General features: G+C 46.7%; 1 protein-coding gene across 1 annotated transcript in view; it reads right to left on the reverse strand.

The window, feature by feature from the left end:
• Positions 1 to 518: 518 nt before the first annotated feature.
• The window catches only part of LOC149451736 (alpha-2-macroglobulin-like protein 1), a 147,929-nt gene continuing 128,947 nt past the window's right edge, over positions 519 to 19,500 (reverse strand). Inside the window, exon 36 of the mRNA XM_089690334.1 lies at positions 519 to 1,349. The gene's annotated coding sequence lies outside the window, so the exon portion shown is untranslated. The remainder of the gene's footprint in view (positions 1,350 to 19,500) is intronic.

A 19,500-nucleotide genomic window follows, 5' to 3' on the forward strand; every position in this document is an offset into this window, starting at 1 on the left:
GCCTGACAAATATGATCTTTGGTATATTTTTGCTGCAGCTTGACTGTGGCAGCATGTACTAACATGGCCAGCGCCCATGGGCTCTGCTGGGTAGTCAGGGGTGGGAGCAGGGGCGGACTAACAACTCATGGGGCCCCCAGGCAATAGGGGATCATGGGGCCCCTGTGTCCTCGCCCACACTCAAACCACACCCAAAAAAGCCTATGAAAGGTACCAGGGGCATCTCATGGGGCCCCTTACTGACCCCAGGCCCGAGTTTCCAAATGGTCAGTCCGCACCTGGGTGGGAGGGAAAACTATGGCCCAACTACCAATTTTTAACACTCCCTTGCATTCTGTGTAAGCAAGGTCTTAAAGCAACATACATGCTGCCCTCTTAATAGCAGTAGTTTTTACTAAAATAATCACAGGGCATAAAGGGGAGCTTTACCAAATTGCATTATCATTCAGACGTAAACAGAGCAGAATGATGTTGAAATAAAAGAGCTCAGCTTCTTAGTAAGTTCATCACAACAAATCAGTGTTTTATAGATCATTTATATGATGAATACAATATAGTATTTCAAGTGATTACAAACATAATGGATTATGAGAAAAATATGTATACACAATTAAATGATACTGGTAAATGTAGCTAAGCAAAGAGCAATTTGAGTTTAGGCATTTGATCAATGCCAACATTAATAAAGATGTATATGCTTCAATATAAATGAGAAACACTGACATCCATTTTGTAGCTGTTATGGCAGCTTAACTTGTAGTGATTATTTATTTTAAAGTTAAAGACAAAACTTTTTTTTTCATTTTAAAATTTGAAGGTATTTACTGTGAGGCATTACAACACCTGTCAGGTTCTTATTGCTGTCTTTGTCCTCATTTGGGAGATTGACCCCTGATCACCAGTGTCACCAGGATTGAAGGTTAATTTCAAGATTTGATACCAGAACAGGAATAAATGGGAAAATCTACCTTTGGGGACATTTCATCCGGTGAGAAATGTGTAAGAGAGGATTTCCCTTACATTGGAAATATATCCTCTCATTTCTGGATTTGAAGGGAAATCTCTCTAATGACACACAGATGGCAGGAAAAAAATGACAGTGGTTTTAACCCTCCACTACTTATTAAAAATAAACAAAAGTTTTGGCTTTAAATGTACTTTAACTAAGTTCAGTTTGAGACAACTATATACAATACATGGCATATCATTTTTTGGGGTCTTTCTTCTATGGTGTCCAGAAGAACATCTGCTTTCTTTCTCATTTTCTGTTTCTGAAGTTTTCTGGGTGATCAAATACTATCCTGGCTCGATGGTAAACAGATCATCTCTTCTCTGGCATAAGGACACTGCTGGAAATTATGCAAAGAGAGAAAGACAATACATGTGAATAAACTGAATTAGTATTGTATGGCTACCCTTGTGTATATGATTGCATATACACTTTGCTGTTCCGAAGGCAGTGATGCCATGATAGCTTAGAAAATAAAGTTGTACTGCATCCATGTTGTGTATTTGCTTGGAGCCTGCTTACAGTGGGTATAGAAAAGAATCACCCCCCCCCCTTTAAAATAATTACGTTTTTTGTTTGGCAGCCTGAAAGGAAGGCACAGTTTTTGTTTTAGCCAGCTGTATTTACTCAGTGCAGCTTATAATATCCAAGTGAAAAATATAACACCAACATATCAGAATTTTTTTTTTTAAAGTGTATTGTCCAGCCAACTGACATGTGATCTAATTCCTATCTCTAAGATGTACTAAAGCTGTTCTAACATTTTCAATAGACAAGAGATCTTTCTTGCAACATTTCTGGTGCGTTTTTTCTCTTCCTGTGCACAGTAAGGGATTAATAAATTTTTCACAGTACATACAGATTGCTCTTAACTTTAACTGAAAATGGTGAGCCAGCCAGGAGTGCGGATTGATTGCCGAGCAGCTGAACAGACTATCTGGTGAATCCCCACATCACAGACACAAGGCGCCTGGGTAGGCATACTTTTTATTGCTTACCTTCTCTCTGCTTTTTGGGGTCCTCTTGGGTGCTTCACTGCAAAGTGATCTTGCCTCTGTGGTATACTGTGTTATTTTATCTGGAATTGAGCATTCCATCATTTCTGCAGATGCGTTTTGGTAAGCGCACAGTTTGTGTCATTCCATGTCATGAGATGTTTAAGGCTTAGTGCTCCTCTGTTGTAATTGAGGTTGGAGGTGTTAAGAGCTATCCTCCAGGATACCCAGTATACAGCCCTCTCCTCCTACTGGATACTTGCATTCCAACTTGGGATGACACCAGGTAACTTTGCTAGACACAGATTTCAGAATTGCCAGCCACTGTGATCAGAAAAATGGGTAAACGTGCTAATAAGAAGAGAATTTGTCTGAAGGATGCTTATTGGTGTGTAATTGTATGCCAGTGGATACACTGATGGTTAAACTCAGCACTCCCAAGGGGCAGAAAAAAAGTTAACAGTTCACCGATTATGAGATATGTACAGTAAAGTTACTGTGTGAGAACCTAGAAAATAATAGTGTCATTAAATATCAGTTGAAACAGGGGATCTCTTATTATATACCCCTCTTTCATGTGTGTCTCATGTGTTATACTTTGTTTCTTTTGTACCTACAAGTGTAAAAGTTGCTCCAGCTTCCTTTAATATTCAGATGGAGAGCTTTGAAATCTATGTATATGCAGAAGGAAGATATACTTATGAGGCTTTGTTAAGGTTATGAAGGTTAAAAAATAATGTTATCTGAATAGAAAATCAGGGTATGAGTAAGTTGACGTCATTTAGGGTATGTGTAAGTTGATGTAAGACTGATATTAACCACTTTCTGTCTGCAATGTACTGTGGACAGGCGGCAGCTACAGGACCAGCGACAAATGGTGTTATTCCAACACAGGGGGGCGCTGAACGGATGCACAACCCTTCCCTGCCCCACATCTGCTGTGCCCACCAGATACAGCTGAATATAAATCCTGGTGAATGGGACCCAGTGGTCATGTGATCACTATGTGATCATATGATCACAATGACAACAAAGCTGTTATGAATCAATCTGATTCATAACAGCTCTGGTTCTCTTCCTGGTAAGCTGTTATTGGCCCACAACTCTCACATGATACACGGGGCCAATCACAGCACCCTGCACCAGGTGACCAGCTGGAGCCAATCACAGATCACTGTACTTTGAGCTGTTGTTATCTTAACCCATTCATGACATTTCAAAGCAAACATTGCATTGCAGGTGCAATAATCTTTATTGCAATTCAATGCAAGGCGTAAAAATAAAATCCCTGATCACCCCCCAGAGTAGTACAATGTTCCTATGATAACATTGTACTACTCTGATAAAAGTATATTTTTTTAAATGTTTAAAAAAATAAAAATATAGAGAGAAATGTTTTTTAAACTACTTGCCACTTGTCCATCCACAATGTGCAGGGGAGCACCGGCTCTGGGCAAAGTGCTGTACCCTTACATAGCTTTCTATTTCCAGGTGTGCGTGCACCCCCAACTGCCCCCTATGCTGGTCCAGGGAGAGAAGAGAGAACACGGCACTGAGTAAAATCACTACATTTTACACACACACGTTAGATTAACACATTTAACCATTTGATCGCCCTTATTAACTTTTTGATCACCCTGTCACCCAGCCAGTGCCATTAGTACAGAGTCAGGATAGAGAATTCTTCACTGATTACTGTATTGCTGCCACTAGCAACATCGGATAGTGTCAAGGTCTGTAAGCTTCTCTCCCAGCCAGGGTCAGCTAGCGTTAGATTGCCCGCCCACTATAGGTTGCTGATCATCGCCATTACTAGTATAGTGTTTGTACGGATCAATATATTGATTTCAAACAGAACTATACTAGTGCCTCCTTAGTATAGTGTTCCCAAAAAAGCTGTGTTAGCAGGATCAGCCGCAATAAATTCCAGCACTAGCATTTAGCCCCTCCGCTGGTTTTCACGGAAAATTTGTATCAACTGATTGTGGGCCAAAGCAATTTATACACACAACAATACATCACGGCCCACCCAAATTCAGCTCTTGCCAGACAATTTGCTTAGAAACCTATCACGGTTTCTGAATTTAAAACTTTTTGGGACCTAAGCTTCAACATGGGCATTACAAAAAAGAGTGAATTGCAGTCATATTGGTCTACAGACCTGATTCATCATATGCCTATATTCTCTGCTGTTATATATATGCCAAACAAGGACCAGCAATGTACTGGAACATCGCTGGACTTTGAGTGGTTATACCGGGATGCATGGGTGGACTGACAACTCATGGGGCCCCCGGGCAATAGGGGATCATGGGGCCCCTGTGTCCTTGCCCAAACTCAAAAAAGCCTATGAAAAAGGTACCAGGGGCATCTCATGGGGCCCCCTACTGACCCCGGGCCCTTGGGCAGTGCCCGAGTTTCCAAATGGTCAGTCAGACCCTGCCAGGATGATGCGTACAGCTACAGGCATCATCCTGGTATCATATTTTTTCAGCTGGTGGTCGGCTTTCCTGTAAAAACAATCCTAGTGGCTAATTAGCTGCTGGATCACGTTTACAAGCAGCGGGAAGGGAAGTTCCCCCCCCCCCCTCCGCCTTTCAAGGTTTTCTTAAGCTCTCCCATCCCAGAGGGGAACCCTAAAATGCAGCTGGCTGACCATAGAGCTAATCAGAAACTGGAATGCCTCCAGTCATCTCTATGGTTTAAGAGAACGCAAGCTACGAGCATTTCATCATTTCCATTTTTCCGGATATAAACAGCATTTTAAATTTGGCAAAACATCTGATCACACTGATGTTGGTGTGATCAGATGTTTTAAGGGCAGAGAAGGGATCTAGAGTCTAATAAACCCCAGATGTCTCAGAAAAGAGTACCTGTCATTACCTATTGCTATCACAGGGGATATTTACATTCCCTGTGATAACAAGAAAAGTGATTGGAAAAAAAAAATTAAAGACAGTGTAAAAATAAAAAAAGCAAAATAAATAATAAAAAAAAAATGAACCCCCCTATCTTCGCGCGCAAAGGCAAACGCAAGTGACGGTCCTGTGTCAGCATGTAAACAGAGATCGCACCATGCATGTGAGATATCACCACGAACATCAGATTGAGGGAAGTAATTCTAACACTAGACCTCCTGTGTAAATCTAAAGTGGTGACCCATAAAGGCTTTTAAAGCTTCACCTATGGATATAAAAAATTTACGTAGTTTGCACAGACATGCACAATTTTAAAGCATCATCTTTTATACTTTATCAAACAACTGAGCAATATATTGTGTTTTTGTGCATTTTTCACCCAAAAATTCATTTGAAAATTCACTGTGCAAATACTGTGTTAAAAATTTTCAACACCCACTATTTAATTATCTAGGGCTTGCTCTTCAAGTGGTTAGAAGAGTGGATGATGTGTGGTATAAGCTTCTAATGTTGTCCCTGAAATGCCAGGATAGTATAAGCACACCCCCCAAATGCAGACACTCCAAGGTATTTGCTAAGCGCCATGCTGAGTATTTTGCAGATCTCATTTGTTGCTACAAATTTTTGGAAAATGAAGAAAGAAAACAAAAATGTATTTTTTCTTTTTCAAAACCCCGTGACAAAAATAATACCTGCAAAATACTCACCATGCCTCTTATCAAATTCCTTGGATTGTCTACTTTCCAAAAGGAGTCATTTGGGGGGGTATTTGTACTATCCTGGCATTTTAGGGCCTCTGAAACTGTGATAGGTAGTGAGGAAGTGATATGAGGAAATATGTCCTTTGAAAGCCTAGAGGTGGTCATTGGATTTTGGGGGCGTGTATGTGGCTAGTCTGCCAAAAAGTCTCTCACGTGTGGTATCTCCATACTCGGGAGAAGTAGTAGAATGTGTTTTGGGGTGTAATTTCACATATACCCATGGCATGCATGAGCAATATATCATTTAAGTGACAACTTTGTGCAAAAAAAACAAAAACTTTTTTTTGTCATTTTCCAAACATTTGTGGCAAAAAATAAAATCTTCCATGGACTCAACATGCCTCTCACTAATCTCCTTGGGGGTCTATTTTCTAAAAAGGGGTCATTTAGGGAGGGTTGTACTGCCCTGGCATTTTAGAACCTCAAGAAAGGTGATAGGCAGTCAGAAAGTAAAGTCTGCATAAATTCCAATATATACTGCTCAAAAAAATTAAAGGAAAACAAATCAGATTTCAATGGGGAAAAATATCATGCTGGATATCTATACTGATATGGACTGGGTAATGTGTTAGGAATGTAAGGAAATTAAAAAGTGAAAAAACAATGCAGCAGGCTTGTCCATTTTGCTGAAATTTCATTGCAGCAACTCAAAATGGTACTCAGTAGTTTGTATGGCCCCTATATGCTCTCTGCACACAGAGAATTTGCAATCGACAGACACAGAAACGGCTAGTTTATGAAGGAGTGATGTCAGCCCTTCAATGGTTATCTGTGTGAAAATTCTCCCTCCCAGATTCTCCAGCCGAGAGGTGGAGAATTGGGGAGAGAAGGGAGAATCACTGGAGTTCTGAGGAGGAAGGAGGAAGCTTTGGACTTTCTTCTTCTTCCTTCAGAGCCTCCAAGACAGTGGAAAGGCTTTCACAACACCCCCAAAATCCTAGAGCAGTTTCTAAATATAAAAAATATATAATATTCCTGCGCCAAAAAAGTGCCATATACAAAATATGTGTATTCCTCTTCTAAATTGCTGCTGTGCAAAAAATGTGAAAAACACAAACAATATTTATAAATGAAACAGCGCAAAATAGACCTTCATACAAATTTAGTGAATCACAAAACATAAATGTCCAATAATCATTAGTGCATATCTCTGTCAAAAAGTTCTCAGGAAAAAATACCCCAAAACCACTTGTGATGAAAGCTGAGGATTCCAAAATGCTTTTAGGAAACTTCCACCTATCACCCGTGCACACCAACATCAAATACACTCACCAGATTTTGGTGAATGAAAAGCCTTTAAGGATTTTTGGGAGATCCTAAACCCTCTTTACATCAGATCAATAGTAGCCTGCCCCACCAGGTATGTATCTTCTCCCAGGTCCTCACCATGGTATCCTTGTTTACTCCACCATGTCGGAGAAGTCTGACGTCACTTCCGGTGAGTGGAGCGCACGCTAGGCGATGCGTTCCAGCGGCCATTTTTGAAGGATTTATACTGGTCTTCTGCTGTTCCTCTGCTCTTACTGGCGGTTATTGATATGAGAATCCTGGATCTTGTGGCTGTTTGCTGGTTCTTGATATCAGGCTGGTGTTGGCCTACATAAATGCGCCTTTTACAAGTTGGAAAAATGTGAGTGGCCTGGATTTTGTCTTCTGTTATAAAACCTATTTGGCAATATTACACTATATAAGTTTTTTTCTCCGACACGGTGGAGTACACAAGGATACCACGGTCAGGACCTGGGAGAAGATACATACCTGGTGGGGCAGGCTACTATTGATCTGATGTAAAGAGGGTTTAGGATCTCCCAAAAATCCTTAAAGGCTTTTCATTCACCAAAATCTGGTGAGTGTATTTGATGATGGTGTGCATGGGTGATAGGTGGAAGTTTCCTAAAAGCATTTTGGAATCCTCAGCTTTCATCACAAGTGGTTTTGGGGTGTTTTTTCCTGAGAACTTTTTGACAGAGATATGCACTAATGATTATTGGACATTTATGTTTTGTGATTCACTAAATTTGTATGAAGGTCTATTTTGCACTGTTTCATTTATAAATACAGTTTCTAAATATATATGTATGTACTGAACGTGTGTGATATATATATATATATATGTGTGTGTATAGTAGTATAGCATATATAGTATAGTGTAATATATATATATATATATATATATATATTTATATATATACACACACACATACAAATCATATATATAATATAAAATATTTTTATGATTGTGTACGTGTGTACTGAGGAAAGCCGCCACCTCAGCAGAGGTAATTTACCATTGCTGAACCCTTTGAGGACCATAAGATTACGTAACGCCAAAAGAATCAATTTTTTGTGTTTAAAGTTCGTACACTTCAGTTGCTGTAATAAACTGACAGCTGTGTGTTTTACTGATCTCATTACTGTAATCTCACTATATCTCGCCAGATTACAGCAACAACAGCCGTTTTCCAGAGTTCAAATCAAAGCGTTTGTAGATTGCTTCTTTCCTCATCAGGAGAAGGGATCTACACCGCTTCATAAACAGGCACTCAGAGGAGAACTGTGCCCTCTGAGAATGCCAGAGAACATAGCAGCGGTCATTTACCAATGCTTGATAAATGTACATCAAAGAAGGTAACTTACGTGATCCAAATAGTTTGACTATGTAGCAAATTTTATTAAAGAACCATAAAATAATGAACAGAATGAAAAAGATTTTTTCATACAAAAATATATATACCTCCACCCAACAACATTAAAAATTTTACAACATTGTCAATTTAAAATCATGGAGTTTGGACTATAAATGATTTAGGAATAATGTCTGACCATCAGCAGTTCCATGTCTTAAATTTCACAGACCTCCACTCAAAGCTGAGCATAAAAGATTGAAACAGGCCCGTTTCACCACCATTCATGACAATAAAACACCAGACATCAGGTCGCAGTGCCAAGGACCCCATGATTGTGGAAGCTACTGTCACAGTGACTACTGGAAAGCCCTCTTTGCACATGTGCGGCCCTTTTGCTGTAACGGAGGAAGCGGTGTGAGACTGGGAAGCAGAGCGGCGTTGTGTTTGGCCACAGAAGGACGATGCATCTATCTTACAGTGTCTGAACTCAGGGCGACTGAAGCCACCTGGACATGAGTTGGAGACATGGATCTTGTAATGCCAGAAGGCTTCATTTGACAGGATGACAGGGCATCTTTCTACACTGTCTGAACTGTCAGAGTGTATGTCCATGCTCACTGGGAAGAAGCACCAAGCCTCAGCCACATATAGTGTGCGGCTCTAAGTGAATCTGCAGTCAGTAAGCTATCAGTGAGACCCCTCACATTGTAGAGACATTTATTGTGTGTGATTTAAATCCAAAAGCCACCCACTGCGCTGCCAGTTAACTGCAATTACTCAGCCTTCAGTCCTGCTCAGGGGCAGACTGACCATTTGGAAACTCGGGCACTGCCCGAGGGCCTGGGGTCAGTAGGGGGCCCCATGAGATGCCCCTGGTACCTTTTTCATAGGCTTTTGTGAGTTTGGGCAAGGACACAGGGGCCCCATGATCCCCTATTGCCCAGGGGCCCCATGAGTTGTCAGTCCGCCCCTGATCCTGCTCCTGCCATTGTCAAGTTTCCCCTTTGCATAATCACTGCTGTTGGATACATTATACAAGTTGCTTTGCATCAATTAGGTTTAGGTGTATACAGTGTTGCAAAGAACTTGCCATCTTCAGCATTATGTCTTGTCATTTCCCTCCTTCTCAGTGGATACATTGTTCAATCCTTTGTGCTCAGATTTGAGTGGAGGTCAAATTTTAATGGTGATGGGTGGAGATATATATATTTTTGTATGAAAAATCTTTTTCATTCTGTTTATTACTTTATGGTTCTTTAATAAAATGTGCTACATAGTCAAACTATTTGGATCACGTAAGTAGGGTTTTTTCTCTAAAATGTATTAACCCCTTCACACCTACCATACACAAATTAGCAGCCCCACTGGACTGGGCTTTTTTCTGTGGGCTCGCTAATTTGTGTACCTGTCTTTGTGCGGCATTCTCCCAGCACAGAGATCAGGGTCTCACTGAGAGCCCAGGGTCCCGTGGTAATGATTGGGACCCAGAACTCCAGATTCTGGGTCACCTGATCGCTGTGATAACCTCTGATTGGCTATTTCAGAGAGCAGTCACTGTTAAGTCCGCCCCGTGTTTTCTCTCTCTGAATAGAGGAGAGAGATACATTGCATCTCTCTGTTCTTTCAGAGAGAAAAAAAAAAGTGTGTAAAAATAAATAAATAAATAAATAAAAATGTAAATAAAAACATAAAAAAAATACCTAGATCAAGGTTTGGTTTAGGTCAGTGCCAGGGTTAGTGTTTGGGTCAAGGACAGGGTCAAAGGTGAAGGGTATTTTTTTGGGGTCAGGATTTTAATTTTAATTTTTAAATTGGTATCAGTGTTAGTTAGAATCAGTGTCAGTGTATAGGATACAGGATGTACAGGTTAAAAAAAAAAGCAAAAATGTGCAATGTTTTTTTAGGCCATACTATGGGTACTAACAACAACTAACATACACATATGTGGTATCACTGCGATTGTCAGGAGCAGGAGAATTTATTTTGATGCTGTTCTACTCAAAACAAATCCAAATAAAATAAAAACAATAAACATCACACACATATAGATAACCAAACCTTCAGTGACAATGCAAAATTAAATAAATGTAAAAATTTAAAGTAAAAGCCTGGCTGAGCACCTCTCCTAAAAATTAAATATGTGACTACACAGTACTAATCAAAATCATCAGTGAATTAAAATACAGCATACTAAAAAAAACATATAGATCATCATATAGAGCACCTCTCCTCAAAAGGAAAGGCAGTGAGAGTAACTGAATAAATATTGGTAGTGCTTGGGTTCAACGTGAAATCTTCAATATAAAAAGTATAAATGAGTAAACATCTACTGAGCACTCTGCATAAGTTGAAATAAGTGCAAAAACTTTAACAGGGTAAAGTCCCAATAAAGTGTGATGTGTCACAAAAATCTTCAATATTCAATGAATCCACCAGAGAACACCGCTTGTGATCCTCCACCAGCTAGCATGCATGCTTACCTCCAACTCTGACTTATATGTTAACTAGGTCAAAAATGCATTTGGTCAACTTTCACCAACAGCTGTCTCGGATGTCACCTCCTCTTGTGATGCTTCAAACAACTCCTCTCTTGTGATTTATGCTCAAAAGAATAAATCAAAAGGAGCTTCCCATAGAGTAATATGTTCTTGCTTTAATAAATTTAAGCCAGATAAAAACTACTCACATTTAAAAATAGGGTCCACTAACCCTTACAACATATGTCAGATATATAGGGATGGGTGTACCAAGATGGCAGCTGCTGTCCGAAACCAAAAATGACATCACCACACCTAAAACACCTCTGACTGTAGCTCTGTGGGTAAATGCACCCTTCTAGTAAGCAAGAGTTTGTGAGTACAAATCATGGGTTGGCCTTGCTAAGTTTGTGCTTGGTTGGGATAAAACTGGGTGCGGCAAGAAACATGCCGAACAAGTGTGGGGCAGAAGTGTGGTGATGTCATTTCCGGTTTTGGATGGCAGCCGCCTTCTTAGTACACATTTTCAAATTTGAATAGTTTTTATCTGGCTTATATTTATTAACCGATTTAGCTATGCCCTGGAGCAGGATTACTGCTACAGGGCAGACTCCCTGCTCAAAATCACGTACATATATATATATATGTGATCCGTGCTCCCGCTGTGATTGCGGGCCGGGGGTGCGTGCACCCGCCGACCCTGCGGTGCCATGATTTGGTGCTACACCAATCAATCAGCAGATTCAGGCCAATGATATTCAGTCTGGATCTGCTGATTGATCACTGCCCTATCAGAGATCTTCCTGTACCTGTGTTCACAGGACACAGGCACAGGAAATGATGCAATCTTCTCTCCCTGGGTACATTCAGTTCCAGAGAGAGAATAAAGCAGATATATGTGAGTAAAAACAGCACACTTTTACAGCAAAAGCAAAGCTAGGTCACATTTAACCCCCTGATCACGCCCAGTTAACCCTTTCATTGCCCTGTCACCAGTGTCATTAGTACAGTGTACAGATTGTTTTTACTGATCACTGTATTAGTGTCACAAGCGACTTCAGATAGCATTAGCATGAGTTAGCATCAGTTAGCATCCCTCCCAGATAGAGTTAGATTGCCCGCCACTACATCAGTCACATTTAACCCTTTGATTGCCAGGAACATGCTCACATACACAATAAACCTCTATTGCTAGTTTAGTGTCTGAACGGATCAATATCCTTGATCAGATCAGCACTATACCAGTGTTCACAATAGTATAGTGTCCCCAAAAACGCAATGTCAGCAGGATCAGCCACCTGCCAGCACCTGCGTTTAGCCCCTATGCTTAAACCCCCCTCCTTTTCCCCCAGCAAGTGCAGTGTCAGGTAGATCATTGTCACCAGATACATTGCACTCAAAACTGCATTGTTAGCAGAAACAGGCCTGACCTCTGCTAACACTTGCAGGTTAATTTTTTTGTAGGGGTTCAAGCAGTCCCTGACAGCCAGGTGCTCTTTTTCCCGTGAGTCGCACTGTGTACCTATAAATCATCAAAGGGGATAAGCTTATCCCCTTTGATGATGTGCGATTAGCACGAAACGCGTCAGGAAAGGAGCTGCAGCCTCACGACCTTTTGCCGCGTGCACCACGGAGGTCCCGGCGGCCATCTTTTAACCTACCTCATGGTCAGTGTCATTTTGATTCCTTTACCTCATGTTATACTGCATTGAATAAAAATTCATTCCTCAAAACGGTATCACGCTATTGGTCTCCTTTTCTTTTGGCCCTTGGTGAGTCACTTATCACCCATAGAGCCATTTAAAGGGGAGACCGAGGATTATCAGCAACATTCAGCAGAGGGAGGAATACCTGGCCTGACCTAATCCAAATCCTTAGGGGACATCAGTGGATCCAGTAGAGAGACTTGTTTCTAAATGCGCAGTTACACTGTGCATCTGGTGAGTGCACAACCTTTACCCTTCTCACCATCACCGTGTGGAAGAAGCACTCTGAAGGAGAGGGATTGTCACTAAGACTATTAATTTTGCACTGCATGTCACTTTGCTTGTGACAAAATGTTTGTGATCACATAAGTCACTTGATTTATATTCACCATATCAGTATCTTGGACGTTTTTTATATTAATATCTGTGATATAGCGCCGCATCTTTTATACTCTAGGTTAATTTTTTTGCAGGGATTCAAGCAGTCCCTGACAGCCAGGTGCTCTTTTTCCCATGAGTCGCACTAGGTACAGTGGGGATCGAAAGTTTGGGCACCCCAGCTAAAAATTTGTATTAATGTGCATAAAGAAGCCAAGGAAAGATGGAAAAATCTCCAAAAGGCATCAAATTACAGATTAGACATTCTTATAATATGTCAACAAAAGTTAGATTTTATTTCCATCATTTACACTTTCAAAATAACCGAAAACAAAAAAATGGCGTCTGCAAAAGTTTGGGCACCCTGCAGAATTTATAGCATGCACTGCCCCCTTTGCAAAGCTGAGACCTGCCAGTGTCATGGATTGTTCTCAATCATCGTGTGGGAAGACCAGGTGATGTCAAGCTCAAAGGTTTTAAATGCCCAGACTCATCTGACCTTGCCCCAACAATCAGCACTAGAGATGAGCGAAGTATTCAAAAATTCGATTCGGCTGATTCGGCGAATTCGCGGAATAAATTCGATTCGAGTCGAATATATTCGCTGCGAATTTAACATATAAAAAGGGTGTTTCTAGACTTCAGAGAGCCTTTATATTAGTGCAGAACACTGTACCTTTAATTTAAATGCCCTTGGAGTCTGCTGGGGAAGAGAAATAATACTGTCAGTCAGTATGACATGCAAATGAGTGCCGTCGATCTTAGAATCACCGCACACTTCACTCATTTGGGCAGTCACGGGGCCAAAACCAGACTGTGGAGCCACAGTGTGGCGGTGGAGGCAGCAGCAATGGGAGGCCATACAGCACCCTATGAAAAAATGGAACCCACCAGCAGTGTGAGGAGACCTGAAAGTGGCACATGGCAGAGTGTGGCGATGGAGACAGCAGCAATGGGAGGCCGTACAGGGACCCATGACACACTCTGGACCTGGCAGCAGCATGAGGAGGCGGTACAGGGGCCCATGACAGATTACGGGCCTGGCAGCAGCATGAGGAGTCGGTACGGGGGCCCATGGCAGATTACGGGCCTGGCAGCAGCAATGGGAGGCCGTACAGGGACCCATGACACACTCTGGACCTGGCAGCAGCATGAGGAGGCGGTACAGGGGCCCATGACAGATTACGGGCCTGGCAGCAGCATGAGGAGTCGGTACGGGGGCCCATGGCAGATTACGGGCCTGGCAGCAGCAATGGGAGGCCCGTAATCTGCCAGCACCCTATGACAAAATGGAACCCACAAGCAGTGTGAGGAGACCTGAAAGTGGCACATGGCAGAGTGTGGCGATGGAGACATCAGCAATGGGAGGCCGTACAGGGACCCATGACACACTCTGGACCTGGCAGCAGCAAGAGGAGGCGGTACAGGGGCCCATGACAGATTACGGGCCTGGCAGCAGCATGAGGAGTCGGTACGGGGGCCCATGGCAGATTACGGGCCTGGCAGCAGCAATGGGAGGCCGTACAGGGACCCATGACACACTCTGGACCTGGCAGCAGCATGAGGAGGCGGTACAGGGGCCCATGACAGATTACGGGCCTGGCAGCAGCATGAGGAGTCGGTACGGGGGCCCATGGCAGATTACGGGCCTGGCAGCAGCAATGGGAGGCCCGTAATCTGCCAGCACCCTATGACAAAATGGAACCCACCAGCAGTGTGAGGAGACCTGAAAGTGGCACATGGCAGAGTGTGGCGATGGAGACAGCAGCAATGGGAGGCCGTACAGAGACCCATGACACACTCTGGACCTGGCAGCAGCATGAGGAGGCGGTACAGGGGCCCATGACAGATTACGGGCCTGGCAGCAGCATGAGGAGTCGGTACGGGGGCCCATGGCAGATTACGGGCCTGGCATCAGCAATGGGAGGCCCGTAATCTGCCAGCACCCTATGACAAAATGGAACCCACCAGCAGTGTGAGGAGACCTGAAAGTGGCACATGGCAGAGTGTGGCGATGGAGACAGCAGCAATGGGAGGCCGTACAGGGACCCATGACACACTCTGGACCTGGCAGCAGCATGAGGAGGCGGTACAGGGGCCCATGACAGATTACGGGCCTGGCAGCAGCATGAGGAGTCGGTACGGGGGCCCATGGCAGATTACGGGCCTGGCAGCAGCAATGGGAGGCCCGTAATCTGCCAGCACCCTATGACAAAATGGAACCCACCAGCAGTGTGAGGAGACCTGAAAGTGGCACATGGCAGAGTGTGGCGATGGAGACAGCAGCAATGGGAGGCCGTACAGGGACCCATGACACACTCTGGACCTGGCAGCAGCATGAGGAGGCGGTACAGGGGCCCATGACAGATTACGGGCCTGGCAGCAGCATGAGGAGTCGGTACGGGGGCCCATGGCAGATTACGGGCCTGGCAGCAGCAATGGGAGGCCCGTAATCTGCCAGCACCCTATGACAAAATGGAACCCACCAGCAGTGTGAGGAGACCTGAAAGTGGCACATGGCAGAGTGTGGCGATGGAGACAGCAGCAATGGGAGGCCGTACAGGGACCCATGACACACTCTGGACCTGGCAGCAGCATGAGGAGGCGGTACAGGGGCCCATGACAGATTACGGGCCTGGCAGCAGCATGAGGAGTAGGTACGGGGGCCCATGGCAGATTACGGGCCTGGCAGCAGCAATGGGAGGCCGTACAGGGACCCATGACACACTCTGGACCTGGCAGCAGCATGAGGAGGCGGTACAAGGGCCCATGACAGATTACGGGCCTGGCAGCAGCATGAGGAGTCAGGACGGAGACCCATGGCAGATTACGGGCCTGGCAGCAGCAATGGGAGGCCCGTAATCTGCCAGCACCCTATGACAAAATGGAACCCACCAGCAGTGTGAGGAGACCTGAAAGTGGCACATGGCAGAGTGTGGCGATGGAGACAGCAGCAATGGGAGGCCGTACAGGGACCCATGACACACTCTGGACCTGGCAGCAGCATGAGGAGGCGGTACAGGGGCCCATGGCAGATTACGGGCCTGGCAGCAGCAATGGGAGGCCCGTAATCTGCCAGCACCCTATGACAAAATGGAACCCACCAGCAGTGTGAGGAGACGTGAAAGTGGCACATGGCAGAGTGTGGCGATGGAGACAGCAGCAATGGGAGGCCGTACAGCGACCCATGACACACTCTGGACCTGGCAGCAGCATGAGGAGGCGGTACAGGGGCCCATGACAGATTACGGGCCTGGCAGCAGCATGAGGAGTCGGTACGGGGGCCCATGGCAGATTACGGGCCTGGCAGCAGCAATGGGAGGCCCGTAATCTGCCAGCACCCTATGACAAAATGGAACCCACCAGCAGTATGAGGAGACCTGAAAGTGGAACATGGCAGAGTGTGGCGATGGAGACAGCAGCAATGGGAGGCCGTACAGAGACCCATGACACACTCTGGACCTGGCAGCAGCATGAGGAGGCGGTACAGGGGCCCATGACAGATTACGGGCCTGGCAGCAGCATGAGGAGTCGGTACGGGGGCCCATGGCAGATTACGGGCCTGGCAGCAGCAATGGGAGGCCGTACAGGGACCCATGACACACTCTGGACCTGGCAGCAGCCTGAGGAGGCGGTACAGGGGCCCATGACAGATTACGGGCCTGGCAGCAGCATGAGGAGTCGGTACGGGGGCCCATGGCAGATTACGGGCCTGGCAGCAGCAATGGGAGGCCCGTAATCTGCAAGCACCCTATGACAAAATGGAACCCACCAGCAGTGTGAGGAGACCTGAAAGTGGCACATGGCAGAGTGTGGCGATGGAGACAGCAGCAATGGGAGGCCGTACAGGGACCCATGACACACTCTGGACCTGGCAGAAGCATGAGGAGGCGGTACAGGGGCCCATGACAGATTACGGGCCTGGCAGCAGCATGAGGAGTCGGTACGGGGGCCAATGGCAGATTACGGGCCTGGCAGCAGCAATGGGAGGCCGTACAGAGACCCATGACACACTCTGGACCTGGCAGCAGCATGAGGAGGCGGTACAGGGGCCCATGACAGATTACGGGCCTGGCAGCAGCATGAGGAGTCGGTACGGGGGCCCATGGCAGATTACGGGCCTGGCAGCAGCAATGGGAGGCCCGTAATCTGCAAGCACCCTATGACAAAATGGAACCCACCAGCAGTATGAGGAGACCTGAAAGTGGCACATGGCAGAGTGTGGCGATGGAGACAGCAGCAATGGGAGGCCGTACAGGGACCCATGACACACTCTGGACCTGGCAGCAGCATGAGGAGGCGGTACAGGGGCCCATGACAGATTACGGGCCTGGCAGCAGCATGAGGAGTCGGTACGGGGGCCCATAGCAGATTACGGGCCTGGCAGCAGCAATGGGAGGCCGTACAGAGACCCATGACACACTCTGGACCTGGCAGCAGCATGAGGAGGCGGTACAGGGGCCCATGACAGATTACGGGCCTGGCAGCAGCATGAGGAGTCGGTACGGGGGCCCATGGCAGATTACGGGCCTGGCAGCAGCAATGGGAGGCCCGTAATCTGCCAGCACCCTATGACAAAATGGAACCCACCAGCAGTGTGAGAAGACCTGAAAGTGGCACATGGCAGAGTGTGGCGATGGAGACAGCAGCAATGGGAGGCCGTACAGGGACCCATGACACACTCTGGACCTGGCAGCAGCATGAGGAGTCGGTACGGGGGCCCATGGCAGATTACGGGCCTGGCAGCAGCAATGGGAGGCCCGTAATCTGCCAGCACCCTATGACAAAATGGAACCCACCAGCAGTGTGAGGAGACCTGAAAGTGGCACATGGCAGAGTGTGGCGATGGAGACAGCAGCAATGGGAGGCCGTACAGGGACCCATGACACACTCTGGACCTGGCAGCAGCATGAGGAGGCGGTACAGGGGCCCATGACAGATTACGGGCCTGGCAGCAGCATGAGGAGTCGGTACGGGGGCCCATGGCAGATTACGGGCCTGGCAGCAGCAATGGGAGGCCCGTAATCTGCCAGCACCCTATGACAAAATGGAACCCACCAGCAGTGTGAGGAGACCTGAAAGTGGCACATGGCAGAGTGTGGCGATGGAGACAGCAGCAATGGGAGGCCGTACAGGGACCCATGACACACTCTGGACCTGGCAGCAGCATGAGGAGGCGGTACAGGGGCCCATGACAGATTACGGGCCTGGCAGCAGCATGAGGAGTAGGTACGGGGGCCCATGGCAGATTACGGGCCTGGCAGCAGCAATGGGAGGCCCGTAATCTGCCAGCACCCTATGACAAAATGGAACCCACCAGCAGTGTGAGGAGACCTGAAAGTGGCACATGGCAGAGTGTGGCGATGGAGACAGCAGCAATGGGAGGCCGTACAGGGACCCATGACACACTCTGGACCTGGCAGCAGCATGAGGAGGCGGTACAGGGGCCCATGACAGATTACGGGCCTGGCAGCAGCATGAGGAGTCGGTACGGATGCCCATGGCAGATTACGGGCCTGGCAGCAGCAATGGGAGGCCCGTAATCTGCCAGCACCCTATGACAAAATGGAACCCACCAGCAGTGTGAGGAAACCTGAAAGTGGCACATGGCAGAGTGTGGCGATGGAGACAGCAGCAATGGGAGGCCGTACAGGGACCCATGACACACTCTGGACCTGGCAGCAGCATGAGGAGGCGGTACAGGGGCCCATGACAGATTACGGGCCTGGCAGCAGCATGAGGAGTCGGTACGGGGGCCCATGGCAGATTACGGGCCTGGCAGCAGCAATGGGAGGCCGTACAGAGACCCATGACACACTCTGGACCTGGCAGCAGCATGAGGAGGCGGTACAGGGGCCCATGACAGATTACGGGCCTGGCAGCAGCATGAGGAGTCGGTACGGGGGCCCATGGCAGATTACGGGCCTGGCAGCAGCAATGGGAGGCCCGTAATCTGCCAGCACCCTATGACAAAATGGAACCCACCAGCAGTGTGAGGAGACCTGAAAGTGGCACATGGCAGAGTGTGGCGATGGAGACAGCAGCAATGGGAGGCCGTACAGGGACCCATGACACACTCTGGACCTGGCAGCAGCATGAGGAGGCGGTACAGGGGCCCATGACAGATTACGGGCCTGGCAGCAGCATGAGGAGTCGGTACGGGGGCCCATGGCAGATTACGGGCCTGGCAGCAGCAATGGGAGGCCCGTAATCTGCCAGCACCCTATGACAAAATGGAACCCACCAGCAGTGTGAGGAGACCTGAAAGTGGCACATGGCAGAGTGTGGCGATGGAGACAGCAGCAATGGGAGGCCGTACAGGGACCCATGACACACTCTGGACCTGGCAGCAGCATGAGGAGGCGGTACAGGGGCCCATGACAGATTACGGGCCTGGCAGCAGCATGAGGAGTCGGTACGGATGCCCATGGCAGATTACGGGCCTGGCAGCAGCAATGGGAGGCCCGTAATCTGCCAGCACCCTATGACAAAATGGAACCCACCAGCAGTGTGAGGAGACCTGAAAGTGGCACATGGCAGAGTGTGGCGATGGAGACAGCAGCAATGGGAGGCCGTACAGGGACCCATGACACCCTCTGGACCTGGCAGCAGCATGAGGAGGCGGTACA

This window comes from Staurois parvus, unplaced genomic scaffold (genome assembly GCF_062004578.1).
Source record: "Staurois parvus isolate SC_StPar_1 unplaced genomic scaffold, SC_StPar_1.0 ptg000525l, whole genome shotgun sequence".
NCBI classification, from domain to species: Eukaryota; Metazoa; Chordata; class Amphibia; order Anura; family Ranidae; genus Staurois; species Staurois parvus.